Source organism: Lactuca serriola, chromosome 7 (assembly GCF_051521515.1).
Source record: "Lactuca serriola cultivar US96UC23 chromosome 7, Lser_US96UC23_V15, whole genome shotgun sequence".
NCBI classification, from domain to species: Eukaryota; Viridiplantae; Streptophyta; class Magnoliopsida; order Asterales; family Asteraceae; genus Lactuca; species Lactuca serriola.
In genome coordinates, this window is record NC_136414.1 from 8,013,832 (window position 1) to 8,040,865 (window position 27,034).

Sequence of the window (27,034 nt, forward strand, 5' to 3'; positions counted from 1 at the left end):
TTTTTACCTTGAATGAACTGAGAATGAAGCAAAACCTCTTGATCTATTAGCTTCCACTTGAACTCCCAAGCTTTCTTCTTCTCATCCAACTTCAGATGCACATAAAATTCACCAAAAAGCTCAAGAACACTAAAAGGGGGCTTAGAGTTTCGAGTTAGGGTTTCTTTGGGTTGGGAGGGACGATGGGGGCTGGGTTGAGGCAGAATAAGATGTTTAAATAGGCTGCAAACCCTAACATTAGGGTTTCCTCCAGATAGCTCCTACTCATCGAGTCGGTCCCCTGACTCGTCGAGTAGGTCACTAAACCTCCAGGTCCAAAGTCGAGTCTACTCGACGAGTTAGGACTCCACCTTGCCGATACCCAGGGCAAAACATGAAAAATACTTGAATTAAATACGTACCATGGATCGGGTGTTACATGTGCTTTCAGTAGTACGGGCACAATACTACATTCCACACCTACCTGTAACTTCCCCAAGGCCAAACAGTATACCTCTAATTCACCCAACCACAAATCATGACCTACAAAACATAACATTAATTCAAATCCGACACTATTCTAGGATTTCTCAATCCCTACTGAACCATAAACTTAAGCCAATCATAGCAGGTTGCCCTACGCATGCAAGTAATACACAAAGAGAATCACATAGACATTCAAATAAGCTTCTACCCTAAACCACAACCAAACAACGAACATGAATAAGGCAGAATTCATCATTCTAGGGCTATTCAACCCTAGACATATACAAATTTGAAAGCATACACATAGCAACTAATCAATTCAACATAATTTTCCAAATATAACTATAGCATGGCTAGTACATTGGAACCATTTACCTGAGCTCGGCCGATTACGCGCATTTTACTCTCCCCTTTTTCTTACAAAAATCGTTTTCAGGAAAAAATTTAACTTTTGGTTTCTTTTTGAAAAACAGTTTACCGTTTCCTCAGTTTAAGTCCTGACACAACCAACAGTGTGCCCGAATCCCTCAAACCAAGGCTCTGATACCAATCTGTAACAACCCAAAAACTTAGGTAAAATTTGTAATTTATAAACTAGAAATAATATCCATATTTGTTTCCCACAAATTCCTTTTCATAATTCATTGTTTAAAAGATCAGAGTATCCAAAACAACAAGTACGAAATACTGGAGAGTGCACGATGTGCCATCAAGTCGCGCCCTTGTCCTTAGAGCCAGAAGTACCTAAAACACCCAACAAACTGTAAGCAAACTCCTAGTGAGTTTCCCAAAATACACATACAGTTACCTAAAAACCAAAATACACAACACATACAGTCACCTAAAAACCATGAAATAGAAAGGCATACACAAATTTCCATGGACTCCCTCCATGGTATTTACTTGTAATGCCATGGGCTCCCCTCATGGTCTGAATATCAAGTGACATGGGCCCCCATGGTCTTTACCTGGAATGTCATGGGCTCCACCCCCCCCCCCCCATCAGTGGTCTGATATCCAAGTGTCATGGGCACCCCTATGGTCTTCAAATAAAACAATCCATACCACAAAGCATACATTTGCATATCAACTAATTACTGTATATCAAATAATGGGTCGGCATTGGTCCCTTCGACCCATAGGTATGATGAGAAAACTCACCTTAAAGATAGCCAAATCCTACGAATGTTGCGGCTACTGCGAGTCAGCTCCTAACATTGAACCAAACCCAAAAGCTAAACTCGGTTAATAACTATGGCTAGATTCAAACACTAGGCCCACAAATGGCCCAACTAACTAGGCGCACCAATGGCCCAAGCCCATTAGGCCCAAAATACAGTCCTATAAAGGCATACATGAATTGCCATGGACTCCTTCCAAGTCCTAAAGAACATCTAGGACCATAAAGTCACTGACTTGGTGACTTTGCATGACCCAAAAGGTCCCAACTTCAAGATATAGCATTAAGCTTCCGTAAAAATGGGTAAATCTCATGCATGGGGCTTATACAACTATAAAGATGCAAGCTTCATGAATCTAGAACCTTATAAACACCAAGAGGAGCGACTCAAAGCTTCTGGAATGATCACAAACTACTCGACCTCAACTATGGGACCAAAAAGGGACTAAAATCCATTAAGACTTAGATCTAAGCTTATAATGAGCAAGGTTAGAGCTTTATACCGCAAATGGGCTAGAAATGGAGCAGAGAACCAAGATCTATAAGCTCCTACTTGAACCACCACCTTCCACCAAGCTTCTCTTCCTTGAATGAGCATCAAACACACACCAAAAAACACACATTGATCTCACAACACTCGTGGAGGCTCTAGGGTTTCGAGATTAGGGTTTTGGGAGCAATAAAGTTTGGAAATGAGGCCACCACCTGGGACTTAAGGTGTTTAAATACATATCAAACCCTCAAATTTAGGGTTTGATCTCCATACGTAAACGCCCTACGTTCCCCAAGGGAACGCCCCACGTTCGATCTCCGCCTTCAAAAGTTTGAACTTGGCAGAAAGGGTCCTTCCTCCCCCTTCAAACTTGCAAAACATGGCCATAAAGCAATAACCTAATATATAAGGGACCAAAAATGAATAATACCTAGAGCGAGCTCTACACGAAGCTTAGTGAGTTCCCCAAAATACCGCATACAATACATATCTGCCAGCTCCAGGCTGTGTCGGGTCTATTTTAGCCATGGGTCTATTTAACCCCCCAATCTATTTCAACTCAAGCTTCGACCCAAGTCATACCGGGTCTATTTCACACCCCGGGTCTATTTCACCCCCAAGCCTATTTCAACTCATATGTCAACACAAAGTAGTACCGGGTCTATTTCACCCCACATACATATAGAAAATAGGTACACAAGCATATAACACATATAGCCGGAGTCACAAAGACTACAAACACATAACATATCCTAGTGACCTACAATATAGTGAGCAAACTCACCTCAATCTGCTGACAGTCAAACAAATGATTGGGCTGCTGAATTGGAAAATCCATACTAAATCACAAGTAAAGAAACCCTAATAAAAAATTAGGTCAATAATCCAACTTGTGAGTCCAAACCCTTAATCCTGACCTTAAGGGAAAAAGTTACTTATTCCATGCCTTATCGGGCCTAACCCATCAAGGCCAAAATGCTACTAGCCAAGAAGCTCAAAAGATAATCTGTGTCCAAAATGGGCCCAAGCCTAAAGGCCTATCACATAATAACTTAAGGCCCAACAAGGGCCAAAAGTTCCTAAGTCCCACAAAATGGCCTGAAATAAAGCCCAAAGTCCACTCTGGAGAGTACGATCAGCGTACCAATCAGTACGTCCGGCGTACTCATGACCCTCGCCTAGCCGGGACCTCAGACGCGTACGTGCAACATACCGTTAGGTACGCCCGAGTTACGTTGCAACTGTCAAAACCTCATTCTAAGGTCTTAATGTCACACCCCCGGCCGAGGCAGTGTAACACGTTGGGCTGTGCGACTAAGTTCACGGATCACACGTAAACTGAATATATAACACAAGTACAACAATAAACAATATAGCATTCATGTTCTATCTAGATGTTTTAATACAACTTTTTCACATAAAATAATAATACATGAATTGCCTTAAACAGTGTTTGCAATGAGTCTTTAAAAGCCAGAATGTATATTTGTATAAATAAATCCACACTTAAAAACCGTGTTTGTAAAGAATCTTTGAATATCTTTGAAAACCAAATTGTATTGTTACATAAGTAATTACATACTTAAAATAGTTTTGAAATCAACCAAGCCCATGGTTGTAGTGAGAGACAGAGATATTCTAGTTAATGTTTACAGTGAGTCCTATAACCGAGCAATATGACTTCAGTGTACCCCTACAACGCTTCATTGGATGTTGTAGTAAAAATTGTAGACACTTCTCACCCGCTTCGATTGATCGGTCAAGGGTTGTAGCTAATAACTGCAGATAGGGATGTCAACCCCATATAGATCTATACATATGTATCTCGCTCCGAAGATTAACGGTTACAGTAATATGGGTGTGCTAAGTGTTTAAACTCGGCTAATGAATAATGTAACGTCTCACTAAAAAGCTCTTTACTAAAAAGTTTGTGAATAACTTTCACCCCTAACTTACTTGTAGGTAAGTTCTAGGCATAATGAATATGGTTATATAAGGTTTATAAAAGTTGAGTATGTTTGACATGTGCGTAAAAGTGTAATGTGCTCGTTTTTATAAAAGTGAATGTTTCAAATTAATGAACATATGTATATGTATAAACGTTGTGTACTTAAACATATATATGAACATGCATAATAATAGCTTGAATCCTTGAAATACTACATGGTTTCATAACTTGCTTGTTATAATACGAAATGTCACATAGAAATGATATAATTTTGTATCGTGTAGTATTTGTTGTGTGAAATCACGATAAAATAACCCTACCCTAATACGTATACGAAAAATGTATACTACTTTATTCATAACAATATAGTAAATTGTTAAATAATAATATTTTTATAAACTAGAATTATTGTATTTTCGCATAATTAAAATATTAAAAATGGGTCGTAAGCACTCACCCTTGAAGCGTGAGTTCTATTTGTTCGAATTCGATTTCTTTGAAATGTTTGTCGTGAGAAACCGCAAATGTTACGTTTCTTGAACATTGAAACACCTTTGGGACCGTATTATAGCAAATTTGAACTATCGGGGACTGATTTGTAACTTTGCTAATGAATATGGGCTTTTTTGTAATTTAATTAGATTGGTTAGGACTGTTTTGGTAAAAAAAAAAAATACCAAATGAGGGGTTGATTTTGAATAAATTGAATCGTTGTTTATGGATTGGGACTGATTCGATAAAGTTTTGTCAAGTGAGGGTTAGTTTTGTTTAATTTAAATGAAAGTTTGATTTTGCTTTGACCTTTGACTTAGTCAAAATCACAGATACGTTTTTAGGTCAAGTCCCGTTTTCACTCTTCAGTCGATCAAAAGGGCTCCAAGAATCGATAGAGTCGCCTTCTTCCCTTCAATCGATCGGGAACGAGTAAGAAGAAGGGATAGCAACGAAGCAGCCCCGATGGGCATCGGCTGTGGGTAAATCAGAGATGCTAATTCGGTTTTCATGTGATTTGAAGAAATAAGAAAGTGACGTTGGTGGTTCTTGGTCCGGTGGTGGCTCTTGGTCCGGTGGTGGCAATTTCGTCAAGGGGAGCATCGTCGGTGGTCGACGAGGCCGAAGTGGAGGGAGGGAGAAGCAGCGATCGTTCGTCGTTCGGCTTCGCAAACCGATGTGGTCTCCTGGGTTCGACGGGCCGAAGGGAAGAACGGGATGCGGTAGGGCATCAGCGAGGGTCGATGGGGTCCGAAGAGATGGAGAGCGCGAAGAAGCAGCGAAGTCTTCCTCGTCTCTTCCGGCTGCGCGGTGTGAGTTCAGGACACTGCAAACAGCGGTAGCAGTGAAGACAGGACCATTTGACCCTAAAGCAATCCAATGAAATGCAATGCGTTGGTAAGCCATCCTATAATTAGCTATATGCATTAGTTATATCTCCTTGAATCATCTTGATTTTAATCCCAAAGAGAGGATAAATCAGATGCTAACAAAAAAAATGTATTTTCCAGAAGAGAGAAACACATCGATCTAAACAGATGCATAGAATTTGAGAAAAATATGTTTCTAATTAACCATATAGAATCTAACTGATTAGCAGAATCATCTCGATCTTACCTTGAAGAGGCATCGACATTGATTTTAGTTTGTTTTGATAGAAATCATTGGAGTGTTTGGTTTTGGTTCTTGACAGGAAAGAAGGAGGATTGAGATGGGTTTTTGGGTTTGCTTGTTTGACAAAAATCGATGGGGATGATTGAAGGCAGTGAAAGCTTTTATTTCACATTTAAACTTGTGATTGTATAAAAAAATCTGATCCTTGGACTTAGTTTGATTTGATTTTAAGTTGAGTTTGAGTGTGGACTTGGGTTGAAGAAATTGTGCACGTTAAATTGTCATGTGCAGGGTATTTATTATTTATTTATTTTTTTTGAATCTATCATCAGATTTTGGAAAGCTTTGTGAGTGTTGAAAGTATTTTGGTTAAAAAAAACTAAAAGCAATGTCATTAGATATGTTTTTGAGAAAGGGTGTGGGAAAAGTTTGTAAAGGTACAATTTATTTAGAAAATGTATATGATTGAATTTGGGTATGTATTGATGTATGTATTGTTGAGAAATTTTATTGGTTTTATTCATGCGATATATGTATATACAAAATTAAACTAATACGTAAGGAAATATAAAATTATCAATTTGTTAAACATTGGACTCTTAAATTAAAAATTGATATATACCTAATATATATATTTATAAAAGTTTAAGCTCAGTGGTAGAGCGGTCGGCTGGTAACTGACTAGTCGAGCGTAGGTTCGAATCCTACTTGAAAAGCAATTGATTATGACATGTCTCATACTCGTATATCCACAATTCATTATGACATTTGTCTCGTACTTGTATATCCATACGTATATAAATTTTTATATATTTTGTGTTGCTATATAATTTTAATTATATAACTTGTGTTTACATGATTGATTTGGATCTTTGAAGGCACATATAACACCAAAAATATATATACATATATAGTGGCCTTGTCATTATACAATTTATAAACATTTTTTACAATAATAACTACAACATTATATATATATATATATATATATATATATATATATATATATATATATATATATATATATATATATATATATATATATCGTGAAGTATAACTCGATTCTTGTGTTCTCGCACCGATTATATAAGTTTCTAAAAGTGTCTGGTTAATGTTCAAGTCGTGATGATTCCAAAAATGCAAACGGAATTAAATTCCGGTATATGAAACTCCGCGAAATGACAGTTAAAGTTATGCGTTTAATTATGCTAAAAACGTCTGAGTTTTCAACTTTTATAAATATTTTTATCAAAAATATTTCAAATATGAAATTAAATATTAGGCTATAGCCTGAGTCCAAAAATGCTTTCAAAATTTCCATTGGAGGTATGCAAGTCCCTTAACGGTTAGAAACAATTTGAGCGATTTAAAAAAAATCAGTATTATATTGGTTTGTATTTTTAAAACGGTCGTATCTTTTGCATACGAACTCCGTTTTGGACGTTCTTTATATTTTCAGAATCAGGGAAACGTATACTACGAGACTGAAGTGTTTGTATCACTCACAACTACTTAATACGTAATTTCAGTTTTTCAGACGTATTCCTATGGTTATAGTTTAAGTTGTTTGATTTGTTTGACAGATTACTTATTTGGAAGTAAGATACCACCTGGTATCTTATAATAGTTAAAATAACTCATTTATTTTACATTAGATTCACTAAAACGTAATGAGTCAATTTACCAAGATACTTACTGTGAACTTGATCGTTCACAGTCTTTGAACTAAATTCCGGGATGTCACACTTAATCAGTTAAGACCTAATGTCCAGTTTTAGATCCTGGCTTATTAAAGTGTATTAAGCCGTAAAGTTGCCAACTTTATGCTTTTACATGTCTTAATGGGGTAAATATTGGATTTAACCACATTATCTTCATTAAACCACCTTCAATCCTTGCATGAGTGAACTTAATCCATCAAGACTCTATTTTTATGCTCAAGGGAAATTAGAAACACTAGGATCTAACATTATAACCTTTTGGAGTAGCATATACTCTCAACAAATACCTTAAGGGCCATTTTATGATGAAATAAACCCTACTAAAAACTAACACATGGAGTCATCAAGGTAGAAGCCTTTTACCTCCATAAAGCTAGAAATGATGAGAAACCTCTGGATCTACAAACTTTTTCTAATCCAATGCTTCTTCACAAATCTTCTTCTTCTTTAAGAACCACACACAATCCAAAACATACACATGCTCAAACTTTAGGGAAATGGATTAGGGTTTCGAGATATGACTCAAGAGGAAAATGAGGTTGAAAAGGTGGTGAGCTTGAAGGACTTAACGAACTTAAATAGGGTGCAAACCCTAAAATTAGTGTTTTCCTCTGGCTTGAGTACGCCCTGCGCACGCATGGGTACGCCCAACGAACATAGCGGTCATCCCCGATTCACACATGTAAAGGAGTATGCCGAGTGTACCTTGTGTACGCCCAACGTACTCTGGTCTAGTCCTTGAGTAAATGAAATGATTGATAAGGTTTATACCTTACAATTCTCCCTCACTTGAATCAGACTTCGTCCTCAAAGTCCGTTGTTAGAAATAACTGTGAGTAATGCTACCTCATCTCATCCTCAGGCTCTCAAGTCCACTCTGAACCCTTCTGGTGTTGCCACTGCACCTTCATCAATTCCACAACCTTGTTCCTCAAGATCTTTTTTGTCCATTCAAGGATCACTACCGGTCTCTCAATATAGTTTAGGGGGTCATCCACATGAATATCCTCCAATGAAGCCACTATGGAATCATCAACCAAACACTTATGCATCTAAGAGACACGAAAAGTACTATGAATTTGACTGAGTTCCTCCGGGAGATCCAAAGGATATGCTACCCTGCCCACCCGGGCTACAACCCTACAAGGACCAATATACTTGGGGCCCAGCTTACCCCGCTTCCTAAACCGATTGCCACCCTTCCAAGGTGACATCTTCAGGAGTACCATATCCCTGACCTAGAACTCCAAGTCTGATATGCGTCTGTCTGAGTAGCTCTTCTGCTGACTCTGCATTGTCTGAAGTCTATCACGAACCTACTGAATTATCTCGTTCGTCTTGAATACCACCACGGTACTCCTCATGTCCCGCTGACCGACCTCATCCCACCATGTAGGTGTCCTACACTTCCTCCCATAGATCATCTCAAAAGGAGGTCGATCAATGTTGGTGTGATAATTGTTGTTATATGAGAACTCTGCCAACGGAAGGTACGTATCCCAAATACTGCTGAAATCCAGAAAACATGCACGCAACGTATCCTCCATGGTTGGAATACTCTTCTCACTTTGTCTGTCGGTCTATGGGCGAAAAATCGTGTTGAAGTGCAGACAATTATGCAACTCGTCGTGGAATTTCTTCTAGAATATGTAAGTAAATCGGACATCCCTATCTGAAACCACTATAACCAACACCCCCTGTCATGCCACAACCTCCTGATGGGTTTTGAGCACTATAAAATCCCTATGCTACACATACAACCCTAATGCTTTGGATCTAAGTTTTCTCTAGTTATACATGTAAATTTCATTTTTCCAAAGCATGAAGCCTATCTAGCATACAACTTGATATATGAATCATAAAAACTAGTTAGAAGATTACCTCTTGTTGTAGCTTGTTGAATTTGGCCTTTTGAGAACTTAGCACCTCAAGTGTGATGCCTCTAATAAGTCACAAACACCACTAACAATTGGAGGACTTGAGAGAGAGGTTAGGAACACCCTAAAATCGGCTATAATCTTGTTAGAATACTTGTGTGTATCGATTTTGGGCCAAGGGGTTACATATATATAGTGTAGAATTCCAAGAGTCATATGTAACCCTAATTCTTACACTTAGGCTTATGATCCAATAACCCATATGGACTAACTCTTCATGGGCTCTCATATAAACTTAGTCCATAATGGATCAATAGCCCAAACCATATGTATCACTAATTTACATAATTAGTCCCCATCAATTAAAGTAGTCTCTTTTGATCAATAAATTAATTCTTGATCAATACTAATTAAATAATATGATTTCTCCATTAATATATTATACTTATAATATATTAATAAATCACAAATAACCTCTTTCTCAAATATCCATCCTATCAGATTGTTCTGGTGAAGGCAATCCAAAAGGACTATGCTACTATCAGGTTAACTACATACATATAATAGTTATGGGCTTAGACACCTAATCCAATAGTCTCCCACTTGGACAAGTCTAATAGCTATAAGTGTAAGTAAAACCGATTAGCAATCGTAGCTCTCAAAAGCCACTCTCGAACTCTGACGCGTCCTTTAGATAAAGGATCATATAATCTTCTGTTCATCAAGATATCATGCAAAAAAAATACATAGAACATAGTCATACTTATTGTCCAACAATTTGTTTCCCGATTTCCGATTTGTTTTGACATAGAACTTAACTGAACACATCAATTGAGTCCTGTCGGGCCCGACACGTAAGTTAAGACAAAATCATTGAGGGGGCCAAGATATCGCTTTCAATCCTCCAAGGATTAAAAGGAAAAAATAAACTTCGACTTATATGCTTGTAATAACTACTTGTTAAATCATACATGACATCACGTTTTATAACATCAAGTTACTGGTGCATTTTTGTACTTTCAATGCACAACCAACTTGTAGTCAACAACTAATATATCTTGTCACAACTGGCAATTCAGGGTTGAGATTGTGAAGCTTGTACAAAACAAATTCCTCAACGTAACCTTGATGCATCAAAACAGTGAAATTCAAACTACAATGTTATATGAATTCATATGAACATACATTTAGAATCAAGTCGCAATAGCCTCTTATAAGCCCAAGTTTGACCCAATAGCTAAACAAAATCGAATTGTGGGCCTTTGCTTAGAGTTCTCGGCCCAAATACCTTATTAGGCCGAAAACCCTTTCTTTGGGCCTTATTAAGGCGAAAACCCTTTTTATTGGGCCCAACTAAGTCCAAAGCCCATACATGCTTCAAACCGAGAACCTATCAAGCATATAGGGTGTTTTTGGCCACCCTAAAAATCGAAAACCCCTCTTCTATATTGATGAAATTGGTTGGGGATGAGACAAAACAAAAAAATAATATTTAGTCATGCCACCTCATAGCTTTACATCCTATAGACCCTCAAACAACCATGCATGGTACTTGTTTATCCACCAAGCTTGTCTTTCCACTATTCTTTCCTTAAGATCAGGTGATCACCACAATACACACACCAAAAATTTTTCTCCCAACTCATTCTCAAGCTCTCTCATCTTCTCTCGAAAATTCATGTGTGCCGTTCTCAAGAGTTTTTCTCTTCAAATAACTCACAAGAACTAAGTAAGTTCCTTGTAAAACACTAGTGCTTATATACATATTCGTGTTAAGATCATTCCATTTACACAACTATTTTCATGTGTGTGATTCTTAGAACATCAACCCATTGAGAATCTCCCCAAGACCAAGTTAGGCTCGAAATCTCTTCATTTTTCCTTCCTACCACACGAAATCAACCAAGGTGAGCTTCATATCCCACTATTTTTTGTGTTTTTCATACTTTTTTTTTTTGGGGGGGGGGGGGGGGGGAATACAAGGCAAGTTTCGTTTAACCATTGGATATTTACATGCACCTACATGTTTATTGTACACTCCAAAGCTCACAAGGTGTGACAACCCGAAATTTCCATTCTGTACAAACAATATCACTTCAATAGAAGTTATAACAGTCATAGTTAATTTCCAGACTTTTTCATATAAGTTTGAGTACTTCAGGGTTTACACTTCAGGAAATATCAGGAGAGTGGATGCACTAGGGTTTCATGCAACACTGTTATTCCAACACTTTGTTATATTAGAAATCATTTCGGGAATAAAAATATTTTCTGCCAAAAATATCTCAGGACTATAAATAGAATTCTGAACCAAATTCATTCATTATTCGCATTTCCAACTAGAGAAAATCCATTTTCTCTCTCACGGATCTTCGGGTTTTCGTCCCAAATCGTGAGTACACTTCTCTAGTTGTCTTATAATGCTTATTATGTGCTTAATAACATAGATTACATATCAAATCTGTGAGATTCGGGAGTTTACCGCCCAAGAACGTTCTTGGAGAGTAAACTCCAATATGAAGCTCAAATGCTACCTAGTCTTTTCCCCATGATAAGTGCGGACTTAGGCTTATTTATAAGTGTATTTAAGACTAGAAAACAATCAAAAACACCAAGATCTATGTGTTCACGGCCCAAGAGGTTCTTGGACCGTGAACTCCAAAATCAAGGGCCAAAGAGTGTGTTAATCACTCCTAAAGCCTTGGACATTAAACCCTATTTAATCCTAGCTAATTTGTGGACTTTAAAACATCAAAGACACCTCCCCAAAGTGAGTTTATGGCCCTAGTAATGTTCTTGGGCCGTGAACATCAATTATGGGCACCAAAGTGTGCCTAGGGTCTTCATTTGCCTTAAACAATTGCCTAGAACATATCCTATGTGAGTAAGGGACTTGAAAGCATCAAAAACATCATTCCAAGGGAGTTTACGGCAGTAAACTCCAAAGGAATTGGCCTTGGGTCCATAAACTCCTCAAAGGAGTGTTTCTATGCCCTAAACTACCCAAAGGATTAAACCACCAAGTAGAACTTATTCTAGAAATCAAGTAACACTTCAATACAAATTATGTCAACATGTTTGAGAGCTTACGGTCGTAAACCCAAGGGTTTACGACCATAAACTCCTTATGTGGAGTTTATTGAAGAGTAAACACATATACAAGGTCCTTGAGAACTTTAAACCCCTTTAGCCTTGTCCCACAACAACTTAGATGCAACCATTAAGACTTATAACACCTATACAAGGTGTTTACATGTTCAAGAGTGTCCCAACTAAATTTATTAGTTATTATTTGGCTAATTAGTTATATACATGTTTATTATATGATAAATAGGCTCGTGCGTGTGTACAAGTCTCCGTTTGCCACCTAAAACAGTATCCGACACTCCATCCAATCCACTCACCCCAAGTGAGTTCATACCCCTTTAATTAACCTTTGAAATACTTTTAAATGTTTTAAATGATTTTATGGGGGGGAATACAAGTTGAATATTTATAGTTATTACATCAATCACATGTGATTAATAACTATAAAACCAATGATTTTATTACTGTTCAAACTATTTATCAAACTGTTTTTACTTCAAACTGTTTTACAAACTCTTTTATTTATCAAATACTTTTACTCAAACTTTGTTACACTTATTATAAATTGCATGCCCGTATATGTATAGTTATATAAGTAATGTTTAAAAGACTTAGGAAGGCTATCCACCTTGTTTCCTTTTCCTCGATTTGGATGTGGTCTGATAGGATATCGGGTACTAGTCTGAAGGTCATTTAAATATTAATTATATATCATGTGTACATATATAGACATAAAAGTGCTTCCATATTCATGCATACTAGTTACATCATTAATAGGCTACCATCGGGGTAGCACAGGATCATACTTATACTATTGCTAGATCAATGAGTCAGTTCATTCATGAGTCAATACTTATTACTATGAGAACATATACATTACATTACTATGAGAACATATACATTACATTACTATGAGTACATATACAACTATACTAGATAGAGAACATATACAACTATACCAGATAGAGAACATATACAACTATACTAGAAGGAGAACATATACAACTATACTAGAGAAAGAACATATACAACTATACTAGAAGGAGAACATATAGAACTATACTAGAGAAAGAACATATACAACTATACTAGAACAGTTCATTACATTACATATACATGAATACGTTAATTATTGTGATATGAATCGGAGCATGACTTAAATGTCATGGCCCGAGTTGTAGCCAGAGTCTCTTGAAGGGAGAGCATGAGTTTGCGTATAGATCTATACTGGATTGACTATCCTACACCTTGCTGCTAGCTACAGCTGGACCTACAGGTCCGCGGGTGCCAAACGTCATTTCTTTTTACGACCTACATTTGTCATTGTTTATCCAGTCGATAGTATGGTACAATTAATCACATGATACCTTAATATAAATCCGGTTTAAGGTAGTTAGTACAACAGTAGTTCCTATAATACAACACTACAGTACTACAATAGTTTACCCCTTACATATATTTAGTGATTATTTCACTTAAACATTAATGTACAAACTATATTTTGTTAATGATAGTTACACTTGGGAAATTACACACTTTTACAACAAACGAACATACAAAACAGTTAAGCCTTGGTAGAAGGCTACTTTAATAGAAAATATAGGATTTTCTGAGAGATTCAAACTTTTACAAACACTTACAAAAATTTACATACATTTTACAAACTTACACTTAAGACATGTTCAAACGTTTTGATAACAAACACCGACACTAAATACTTATGAACTCACCAGCTTAATGCTGATAAACTCTTTCAAAATAACTTGTATTCTCAAGTCATCAGTAGACAGGTACCGATGCCAGCTTTTGAGAAGATGGAGCGCATCCAAGACTCATCTTATTATTTTGACTTACTTTTTGCTGTCTATAACTGTACAAAACACACTTGTACTAAAATTATATATTTAATGCAATGGATGATGTTGTTTGCTTGTTTACTTTTACTATGTTGTGATACTTTACATGACGTCCTCCGCCCCAGAATGTTTCCGCCGTTCTCGGTTTTGGGGTGTGACAGATTGGTACCAGAGCAATGTTTATAGTGAATTAAGTATATCAACCATAAACGATATACTAACTACAAACCCATTTGGGATTAAAGCACTCTGACCAAGAGTCTATACTTTAAATATTAAAATATTTAATTAAGTATACTAGTCTGCATTCATACTAAAATGAGTGTCACAATGACAAGAACAAAAGTATTACGATTGTTAAATATCACAAGTGAACTCGGGGATGTATGGTCAGTCCTGGGAATGGCATAGCCTAATCAACTATGCTGGTCCGAGGAGTGATTAGCATATGCCCTAGAATGGTTGTGATATGTTAACAAGTCTAAAAACTTACCAACAATACCACAAGGAGATCAGTAGAACCTAAACTTGAAATACTATAGGTGTATTTTTGTACTACTACAAGCTACTTATATACTACATTCTTATACCTCTTTTCTCGCATAGATATCGTAGCTGGAATAGCTTAGTTGATTAGTCCATGTGTTACTCTCACCCTACCTATAATTGTTTCTTACCATTTTGTTCATCTTTCTAAACTTATAGCTGAGAGATGCCTCCTCGCAAATCTACAAGTATTAACCCTGCACCTCCACCACCTCCTCCGCCTCCGGTCATCGATACCGCAGCCCTAAATGGTGCCGTAGCTGCAGCAGTGGCAACTGCCATGGCACAGTACCACTCTACTGATGCCAGCAGAGGTGGAACCCCAGTTAACTCTATTCCGGTTGAAACCCCTATGTGCTCGAGAGAGTGCTCTTACAAGGATTTCACCAACTGTAAGCCGATGTCCTTCCATGGCACTGGCGGAGTCATTTCCCTCTCGCAATGGTTCAAGAAGACTGAATCAGTCTTCGAAATCTGTTCATGCCTTACTGCGAGCAAAGTCAAATATGCCGCATGCACCTTTGAGGGAAAGGCCCTGATGTGGTGGAATGGCCACGTTAAAGCGCTGACTCTCGTAGTGGCGAATGATATGGGCTGGGAAACCATGAAGGACCTCATGATTGAGGAATACTGCTCGAGGGGCGAAATCCAGAAATTGGAGCAGGAGCTTTGGAGCCTAACCATGAAGGGCACCAACGTAGTCGCTTATACCGCCAGATTCAGCGAACTGTTTGTACCGAACACTAACGTTTTGCCCAAACGTTCTTCCTTTCGGTCACTCTTCTCTGAAGCTTCTTCTTGAGCTTTCCTAATACTTTCCATAATCGTCGAGACAACTTCTATTCTCAACGCTCTTGGCCTTTTTCTCTCAAGGTTAACTTTTCGACTAAGAGCATCAGCGACAACATTTGCTTTACCGGGGTGGTAAAGTATCTCACAGTCATAGTCCTTGAGTAACTCTACGTCATTGTCTCATGTTCAATTCCTTCTAATTAAAGAGATACTGGAGACTCTTATGATCAGTGAAAAGTTTGCACTTCGTGCCATAGAGGTAATGCTTCCATATCTTTAAGGCAAATACTACCGGTGCCAACTACAAATCATGAGTGGGGTAGTTCTTTTTGTGCTCTTTCAATTGTCGAGAGGCATATGCTATCATCTTTTGTCTTTAGGTCAGAACACAACCCAAACCGACTCCAAATGCGTCACTGTATACCACAAAGTCTTCAACTCCATCAGGTAGAGAAAGAATCGGTGCTTCGCATAACTTCTTCTTTAGGTTCTCGAATGCCTCTTCGTTTTTCTCACTCCACGTATATATAGCTCCTTGTGGGTCAAATCTGTCAATTGAGCAACTATTGAAGAAAATTCTTGGATAAATCTTCGGTAATATCCGGCTAATCCTAGAAAGTATCAGATCTCTGTGGGACTTTTTGGTCGTTCCCACTTCATCACCGCTTCGATTTTTGCTGGGTCAACCATTATCCCTTCTTAGGTAACCACATGACCTAAGAATTGGACTTCTCGGATCCAAAAATCACACTTGGAGAACTTTGCATATAGCTTCTCCTTCTTCAAGACTTCCAACACTTCGCGTAGATGTTTTCCATGCTCCTCCTGGATTTTTGAGTAGATGAGAATGTCATTTATGAACACTATCACAGATTTATCGAGAAATGGTTTACAAACCCTATTCATCAAATCCATGAACGCTGCTAGAGCATTGGTTAGTCCAAACAACATAACCAAGAACTCGTAGTGTCCATATCTCGTTCTGAACGTAGTTTTCTCAATATCCTGCTCTCTTACCTTTAGCTGATGATATCCTGACCTGAGATCGATCTTTGAGAAATAGCTCGAACCTTGCAGCTGGTCGAATAGGTCATCAATCCTTGGCAATGGATACTTGTTCTTTACCGTTGCATTGTTCAGCTCTCGGTAGTCTATACACATTCTCATGCTCCTATCTTTCTTCTTCACGAATAGCACCGGAGCTCCCCAGGGTGATGAACTAGGTCTAATGAAACCGTTGTCCAACAACTCCTGAAGGTGCGTCATGAGATCCTTCATCTCTATCGGTGCCAACCAATACGGTGCCTTTGCTATCAATGATGTTCCTGGTAACAAGTCTATTCTGAACTCTACTTGTCTATCAGGTGGTAATCCGGGAAGATCTTCGGGAAAGACTTCCGGGTAATCACACACCACTGGTATAATCTCCACCTCCTTTTTCTCCTTCTTTGCATCGTTCACGGATGCTAAGTACGATGCACATCCCTTGGACAAACATTTCCTGGCTTTCATCAGGGAGATGATTCCAGAATTTACTCTATGTTTGTCCCTGTACACCATAAATGACTCTTTTATGGGTGGGTTCACCCTTACTATCTTCTTCTTACAAAAAATCTCAGCATCGTTGGCGCTAAGCCAATCCATTCCCAAAACGATGTCGAAACCGTGTAACTCTATGGGTAATAGCTCCTCGTGGAATTCATTTCCATTTAGGTCGATGACAATGTTCCTAATACGATCACTAACAGGTATGAACTTGCCACTAGTAACTTCTACAATCAGGGTATTATCAAGTTTTTCTACAGGCAATGCTAGTTTCCCACCAAACTTATGTGACACAAAGGAGTAGTTCGCTTCGGAATCAAACAGTATATTGGCAGGCAAACAATTTACAAGAAAGGTACCTGAAGCGACATCTGCTGCCTCCTTCGCAGCCTCGAGCGTCATCTGGAAGGCTCTCGCCTTCGGATTCAGTGGAATGTTGGGCTTTCCTGCCTCTTTCTTATTCGGGCAGTCCCTCGATATGTGCCCCTCCTTATTGCACTTATAACATGCCTTTTAGTGAACGTGCACTCGCTGGCATAGTGCCCAGGCTTTCCACATTTGAGACAAGTGACTCCTCCATCACATTTCCCCTGGTGCTTCTTCTTGCACTTGTCGCACCATTTGGCTTCACCTCCTCCAGACTTATGCGTACCAGACCTTGAGAACTTGCTTTTCTTGCTAAATTTTGATGACCCAACAAATTTCCTTTTCTCTCGCACCTTCGCCCTCTCCAAACTCTTCTCTCGTATCTGGGTCTCCACATTCTTAGCAGCCAAAATGGTGGCTTTCAGAGTGGCAGTTTGCTTAACCATTGGACTGAAGTCCGCTGGTAATCGAGGGCAAACTTGTTAACCTTGGAGAGTTCAGCTGGGACTAGGTGAGGAACAAGCTTCATTTTCTCTGTAAAGCTCGCAGCGTATTTAGTAACGCTTTTCTTCCCTTCTTCAGACTCTTGAACTTGTTGTTGATCTCCAGAAGATCCTGCTCAGAGCAGTATTGCATCTTTAACTGCACCAGAAAATCCTCCCACGACATCTTGCTCGCTTCTCCTTTGGGCATTAAATCAGCTAGTAGCTTCCACCAGCTTAGTACTCCAGATTTCAACAGAGGAACCACGAGAGCGGTCTTCTGCCTGTTGCTACACTCGCAACTCTCAAATATCGTCTCCATCTCGGAGATCCCGTTCATGAATTCCACCGGCGTCGGGCTTCCAAATAGACACGGTGGTTTGGATGCCATGAAATCCTTGTATTTGCATCCACGTCCGTCATTTCCTCCATCATGGTGGTTTCACCTAACTATCGGTGGGTTGGCTTGACCAACAGTCCTACTGTAGTTTCCTCCTTCTGACTGCCCATCATTCAGCTCGGGTTGTTCAATTGTTATGGTAGTTCTTCTCAATTCTGTTGAAGTAAACGCCTTGTTTCCTCCATTTGGCGATCCAACATCATCTGGATCTGCACTTGCACTCTAGCCAACGTCATTGGCTCAGGTGCCACTTCGACGACAACAAGTATTTACTGTATCACTGTAGGTTGAGGGGGTTGGTTCTTATTTCCATTTGTGTTTACGTTTCCACTACGGGTCCTTGCCATCTTGATCTATACACCGAATAAGGTGAATTTAGATCTTTATTTAGGATTGATGTTCAAATCATCCTTATCACTCCGAAACATTTACATGTTAGTTCTAATATCGTACTCGTACGTTTAGAATCCTAAATACATAAGGTTTCCAGATCCGGTCGGCAACAGACCATACATCCGAACAAATAACAGCATATCAAGCACAAAGCAATTACAACATAAAAGCATTTAGGCATAATCCCTAAAATAAGCTAGTGCTCACATCTCACAATCATCGCTTAGCATTCTAAGTTTATGTCTAGAAATCCTACAAATTCCTAGTTCGCTTAAACTAATGCTCTGATACCAACTGTGACATCTGTGACATCCCCAAAATCTCGGCCAGAAAAGACCGGTTTCATTTATGCTTTTTAAACATTTTCAGAGTAAATCCTTTTGATTTTTTATAAAAGAGATGCGAAATTTGTTCCCAAAAACAAAACATGATAGAATAGATTTTTATCAAAACATTTCACAAATAAATATGATTTCATTTCATAATCAAAAATTGATATGTCATGTTCCGATACAGATCATAAAGCATAAACGATAACATTACAAGTCATTCAACAAATATATACATATACAGACTTGTAAACAAAACAACTTGATGATTCACCCATCTTATGCCCTTGCGCCACTTCCTGTAATACAAATAAACTGAGTGGGTCAGGCTTGGGAGCCTGGTGAGCATATAGGGTTTTCAACCCACAATAAATAATCATATTAATTTCAACAATCATCAATAACCCGAGTACCCATTCCCGTTATCCTCACTTTACGTCCCTAAAACAACATCTATTATAAGGAACTTAATTTAGGATTTTCATCGGGTCGGACATTACTGCAAAGGGGCTTCCTTAGCAATAAATATCCTAAAGGCAACCATGTGGGGGATAGAGTACACCGGCGAACACATCGTTCATAACACCTACAGGTTATGAGCCTGCTAGTGTTCCACAGGACTGTCTAGAATAGTCCGTGGTCGTCATCCATACTCTGCTGAATGACTAGAATAACACCAACAACATCGAGGCCTCTCATCTGTTTATTACACACCAATTATCTACCCATATTCTACCCAACATATTAGTAGATAAAAATATACATTTTTATACAAAGTTTAAAACCTGTATAGCATGCTCGATCAATACATTTTTCCACATAACAGATGAGGCACATACACATAACACGTATTTAATAGAGAATAATTCAGATCTACGAGATAGAAGAAAGTGAATATACATTCACACATATAATCAACAAAGTATACACGTAACACGTATTTCGTATAAAATACTTCATAATAATGTGTTAGAAGAAAATGACTACACACTCACTTGACCAGAAGATGATCAGGCAGCACTATGGCTTGCAGAAGTAGTGTTTCTCCATAGATCTGGAAGATCTTCACAAAAACCGGCTCCTCGCGGACAGGGCTTCGGCTCGGAAATCTCACTTCTCGGGATCCTCAGGGCTTCGGATCTTGCTTCGGGGCTCGGGAATAATACCGGGGCTTCTGGGTATAAATGGCATGCAAATCGAGGCAAAAGCTAGAGAGAGAATAAGAAGTTTGCAAAAGAAATTGGCTGCCCTCGCATGCCCTTTTATAGGGCTGAACCCTCGCACGTACGCTGGGCGTAATGCCCTTACGCGGGGTGTACTCCTCGGATCGTCACTGCATGCGTCATCGGAGCACTCAAGTGCTAGGCTTCGTCACGCTTCACTGTACGCTGGCCGTACAACATTACGCTGGGCGTAATCCGGATAAGTCCGGTGACTCCCCTTCGGATAATATCGGATTTATTAATTAAATTTATATTTTAATTATTTAATAAACTTCAAAAGTTCATATCTTCTTCATACGAAATCCGTTTTCAACGTTCTTTATATCCACGCGTAGGTGAGACTACACTCTACAACTTTCATTTAGACTCCGTCGGCTAATTTTGACTTTATTTTTATTATTTATTTTTAGTAGGCCGGGACAGGATAACTTCGTTATAAATTCATAACTTCTTCGTCCGACGTCCGTTCTCGCCTAACTTTTCATCGTTTCTCTACTAACAACGAGATCTTCGATTCTCGTTTAGATTGTTTCAGCTAAAAACCGTTCGATCTCAAATCGAGTATTTGGGCTGCATACTGCCAAGTCGAAAGAAAATCATAACTTCCTCATACGAAGTCAGATTTGGGCGTTCTATATATATATATATATATATATATATATATATATATATATTCAGAAACCTCGTTTCGTCCACTACAACTTTATGCAAAGACATCGAGTTTATATTACACTTAAATTTTGACGCTCATTTTATTCTTAATTCATTAAATTATAATAGTTAAGAAAATAAACACATAAATCACATAATTCACATAATTCACAAATAATACATTCTTATTATTTCAAATTTGGGTTACAAAGTTTAACCTAGACTATTACATTGCTAAAAATGGCAAGCCCAGAAACACAGGCGTTACAACATCCCCATTTTCACGGCCAGAAAATACCGATTTTGTTTATGCTTTGTTTGAAAACCAGAGTAATATTTTAAATAAAAGAGTTGCGGAATTTGTCCCAAAACAAAATATGATAGAGATTTATCAAAAGCATTTCCAAAGAAATGTATTTCATTAAAATACTCGGGATGTCATGTTTGATACAGATCAAAAGCATAAAGAGTACAACATAAACCTTACTATATTATTTCGTATTTACAGGCCTATAATCCCTTATCTCTCATCCAAACATCTATGCTCATGCTCCACTACCTGTATTACAAGAAACTGAGTGGGTCAGGCTTGGGAGCCTGGTGAGCACATAGGGTTTTCAACCCACAATAAATAAGTTATTTAATTTCATCAACCAACAATAACCCGATTACCCGTTCCCGTTATCCTCACTTTACGTCCCTAAACACCTATCATAAGGACCTAGACTAAAGATCATCATCAGGATGGACACTACTGCTAAGGGGATTCCTCAGCAATAAATGTCCTTAAGGCAACCATGAGGGGGATGGAGTACACCGGTGAACACATCGTTCACAAACACCTACAGGTTGTGAGCCAGCTAGCGTTCCACTAGACTGTCTAGAAGAGTCCGTGGTCGTCATCCATACTCCGCTAGATGACAGAATAAACAACAACAACATCGAGGCCTCTCATAATTTTATCACACATCGTCTATTACATCTACCCATGTTTTACCCCAACATTTTTGTAGATATAAAATACATATACAATTTAAATCATTTAAAACATGTATAAAAATCTTTCATCAGCATAGACAACAAGTTTTCAGACAATATGCACACATAGCACGTAGTTTATATTAAATACTCCATATATATGTGTAAGATGAAAGTAACTATGCACTCACCTAAAAAGGTGGTGATTCTGCCCTCGAACGGCGCTTCGTTATCTCAAAACAATTATCCCTCGACAAAACCTAGTATCAATATCACTAGGGTTTAGTCTGACGTTAACCACGACCAATTAATAGTCTAACTATTATTACTATTATATAAGTGTGACACAATACTTTTCACCCACTATATACAGACAAGGCCAGACATGGAACACCGGTGGACATGATCATTTTGGCATATAAGCACTTCTGAATCCAGCAACCCAAGCGACCCTCCAAACCGGAACCCCCGTACCGCGAGTGATTAAAAAGATATTATAACGGCATTATATAACCCATAATAATAGCCCAATTAAATATTCTAAGGACCTAATAACATTACTATAATTACTTAAAATCTATATTAAAAATTTCATAGGCGTAGCTCACTTCCAGCGGGTTTTAAAGAAAACCGGGCTTTGCTCGGAGCAGCGCTTCCGAACCGAAAGACCCTTTTTCTCGGGACTCCAGGAGCCTCGGGGCTTCCTTCAGGTGCTAGGGGTTCACCTAGGCTTTAGGGGGGGGTTAGAAACCCTCGAGAGAGAAAGTACTTAGAGAGAGAAAGAGATTTGGTGTGAAAAACTTGGAAGAATTCGCAGCTATTTATAAGCTGCAGCTTCTCGGACTACGTTGGGCGTAACTCCGGATAGGGTTGCCAACTCGCACCAGCTGGCTTGCACCTCGGACGGATAAGAACTGAAGTACGTTGGGCATACTTGGCCAGGGACGCGGGGCGTCGCAAGGGTGGCATGTCGCAATCCAAAGCGTGTTCCGTGATCAGCGATGGATGGCCTAGATCGGTTCCACATCATCGCAATCCAAGTGCAAACTTTAAAAATTCGTAACTTTTGCGTACGAGCTCCATTTTTAAACGTTCTTTATATCCACACGTAGGCGGGAACGTATTCTACAATTTTCGTTTAGACTCCATCGGCTAATTTTGACTTTATTTAAAAAGTAATATTATTAACAGACCGGGAGAGGATTGGTCTGTTAAAATCTCATAACTTCAACATCCGATGTCCGTTTTCATCTGTCTTTTTATCGTTATGCCACTATTCATGAGATCTTTGATTCTTGTTTAGGTTCTGTCGGCTAAAAACCGTTCGATCTAAAATTCGAACTTCGGGTTGTACATTGCTAAGCCGCAACTTCGAAAAATCATAACTTTACTCATACGAAGTCAGATTTGGGCGTTCTTTTCATGGACGCTCTCGATTTGACATATTCTACGACTTTCATTTAGATTGCTAAGGCTAAAATTCGCTCTATCATAAATCCACTATTTACGTGTAGCACCTGGTTCCTGGTACGTAGGACCTATCTAAGTAATTTACATTTTTAGCCTTGGACTCGGCGAGTTGTAGGCCCGACTCGCCAAGTAGCGCTGGGATATTGAGCACGCTTAAGTTGGTGACTCGGCGAGTCCCCTCTGTCTGGATGAAACCCTAATTTCAAGTGTTTGCACCCTATTTAAAGCAACCTTATGTGCCCCAAGCCCGACTCCTTCACCCTTAGAGCTCCTTATATCGACCTAACCCCTCTTCTTGTGAGATTGAAGTGTTTTGGTGTGATTTCTTGAAGATTTTAAGAGAAGGAGAGTAGATCAAGAGGAGAAGAAGGAGGCCCGATATCTTGTTGATATTTCAGAGATTCATTGAGGTATAACTCAGTTTCCTTCTGTTTTTATGCTTAAAGTCCCTTAGGGCACCATTAAAGTCCTTCTTGAACCATTTCCAAGCTCGATTAGGGATTGGGGGTTATAATGAGTTGATTAACCTTTAGATCTAGGCATGTTTGAGCTCCAGAAGCTCAGATCCATGGCCTTTATGGAAGTAAATTGCTTGAATGACCTAGATCTACCATTTTAGCCTTTATTAAGCCTTAAATCCCTATCTTATGCATGTGTACATGTAAAGTTGGAAACTTTACGTGTAAAACCTACCCTAAGAGCCCAGATCTATGTATGGCATGAGCTGGATTCAAGCAAAATCGAGTATATAGTAATTGCATGTGAACGACTCGGCGAGTCGTTCATCGGACTCGGCGAGTCGAGTCGCGAGTCCCCGAGTTTTCCCCTTTTTCCGTGTTTGCTAGGTGGAGTTGTGAGTCATGGGTGGACTCAGTGAGTCGGAAGTTCAAGGCAATCTTCCTACCTCAAGAATAGACTCAGCGAGTTGTTCATACAACTCGGCAAGTCGAAGCATAGAGTGTTCGTCGGATGAAGATGAACTCGACGAGTTGTTCATACAACTCGGCGAGTAGGATGAAGGACTTTTGACATCGGTTAGAAGGAGAACTCGTCGAGTCAACGCCTAACTCGATGAGTAGAAATAGGATTAAGGAAAATCGAATGGGTAGGGACTCGACGAGTTGGCAAGCCAACTCGGCGAGTCAGGTCAACTGGAAGTTGACTTTGACTTGGACTTTGACCTGGTCAAGGGTAAAATGGTCATTTTACCCTAAGTACGGCTAGCCGTTTTTGATTGAACGTTTTGTGGGAATTATAGCCGGAGGACCCCCGGAACAGCAGCAACAGTAGTAGACAGTCAGTTCTCTCTCAAATCAGCAACTACTTCGAGGTGAGTTACCTTCCAGTAGCGGTAGGTCTACGGCCACAATGCCGGCCCACCAGTAGGAGTTGTATGTTAGATGATTGTCTCTGTGATATTCATCTAGGGTTGCTACTACATGTGTTATGTTTGTGTGCTAGTGACAGTAAGGGAGATAGTCCCCAGATTACCGGTCGATAGGGCCGAAGGGGCGGTCATGCCTAGCCATGCTAGATAGATTATGTGATATGTGTTATGTGATAGTAGTAGGGGTGAAATAATCCCCCGCATATGGTCGAGAGGACCGAAGGGGGAGACCAGCACCCATATATGCTAGTCAGTATCCGGTCGAGAGGACCGAAGGGGAGGCCGGCACCCAGATATGCTAGTCAGTATCCGGTCGAGATGACCGAAGGGGTAGGTCAGTCACCCAGATATGCCTGACAATATAAGTATGTTATGTGGTTATATGGTATGTGGTACAGTGGGGGAACTCACTAAGCTTCGTGCTTACAGTTTACAGTTTTCGTTTTAGGTACCTCTTCGTCGAAGGGGAAGGAGCTGGCGCGGTAGCGGCACATCATACATACACACTGTTTTTCCGCATTCATGGGATTGTTCTGGGATTCTTACTCTGACATTTTGATTGATCACATGTTTTGGTTTTCAAACGTAGTATATGTTATGAAATGGTTTGATCAGACAATGTTTATTTGCAAATGATTTTACCAATTATTAATTGAAAAATGAAATTTTTGGATGTGAAAAATGGGTCGTTACATTACGCTTCCCGGTATCGTGCCGGTTCTTTCTCGAAACTTCAACGAGTCATAACTTCTTCATTATAACTCGGATTTTAGCGTTCTTTATATCCCCAGAATCCTTGTTTCGACCACTACAACTTTATATAAAGATATCAGGCTTATCTCACACTTTAATTTTGACGCTTATTTTTATTCTTTATTTATTATACATTTATAAATAAGTAATAAGCACATAAATACATATAATTCACATAGTATTCAAATATTTCATCTTTATTACTTCAAAAGAGTTACAATAGTTGACCTAGACTATTACATTGTCTAAAAATGCTTAGCTTCGAAACCCGGGCGTTACATAGGGTAATCACCATCCCACTCTCCGCCATCAGTTGCATAAGAAGTCCTTGCTATCTGCCCCTAACCAGCTCGCAAATACCATTATATATCACTAAGACTAGATAATTCTTTGAATAAGAGGTTCGACCCTACAACGGTTAGATTCAGACAAGAGCTACGAAATAAGGCTAAACCTAACCTTCTGAAATTATTTAGTCCTTGCAATATGTAACTTAACATATTCGTTTACTAGTTAGTAAAAGATAACTAGAAATCCTAAAAGCACAAAGCAAGCAGCATTTGGGCATTGAGTAACCCAACCCAAGCATATTCTATCCAAGCTATCATATCACTGACTAATTAGTACTATCATGTAGCTCAAAAAGCACATACAACATGCATATCAAGCATCTTCCTAGATCCTTAGCCCTATTCTAGCAAGCAATTCTCATACACATATAGTAGGAATAAAATGTTGGATTAGTGTCTAAGTCCATAACTATTCTGGGATGTGCTTGACTCGATTATGAGCATGGTCCTTTAGGGTTGCCTTCACCATAACAACTTGTAGGATGAATTAAGGAGAGAAAGGTTTGATTATGATTTATTAATATATTATGAGAATAATATATTAAAGGAGATATCATATTGTTTAATTAATATTAGTCAATAATTAATTAAGAATTAATTTTGTGGCTAAAGGAGACTAATTAAATATAGGGGACTGGACTGCAATTATTGGATAATTAAGTTATTAGGATAGGTAATGCTAAAGGAACAAGAGGTGAACGAAATTATGATGGAAGACCATCATATTTTCGTCCATGGCCTTATTCCAGAAGGTTCCATGGGCTGCTTAGAGTTTAAGCTATCCATTAGGTTTAGACTGAAACCCTAGCAGCCCACACAAGTATATAAAGGACCCCTATGGCCCCAAAAATGTGGCTAACTGATTCCTTAGGGTTTCTATACGTTTTTTGGGTGCCTCTCCCCTTCTCTTCTTCATCTTTGTTGCTCTTGGTGTTTGTGACTCCATTAGAGGTGCAACACTTGAGGCACTAAGCTTTCTGAAGCCAAAGAATAGATTGTTATTGCTACATAACAATCAAAGGTATTCTCTAAACCCTAATTTAGTTCATATTATGATAGATCTAAGGTTATGACTTTGGAAGATTCAATTGCATGTTCATTAGACAAACTAGATCCAAAGTTATTAGGGTTTGCATG

General features: G+C 38.8%; 1 long non-coding RNA gene across 1 annotated transcript; it reads left to right on the forward strand.

Moving 5' to 3' along the window:
* Positions 1–4,952: 4,952 nt before the first annotated feature.
* LOC145062304 (uncharacterized) lies at positions 4,953–6,214 on the forward strand. The gene is made up of 2 exons (XR_013687527.1): positions 4,953–5,475; positions 5,771–6,214. It is a non-coding gene; the product is annotated as an uncharacterized LOC145062304 (long non-coding RNA).
* Positions 6,215–27,034: the final 20,820 nt, after the last annotated feature.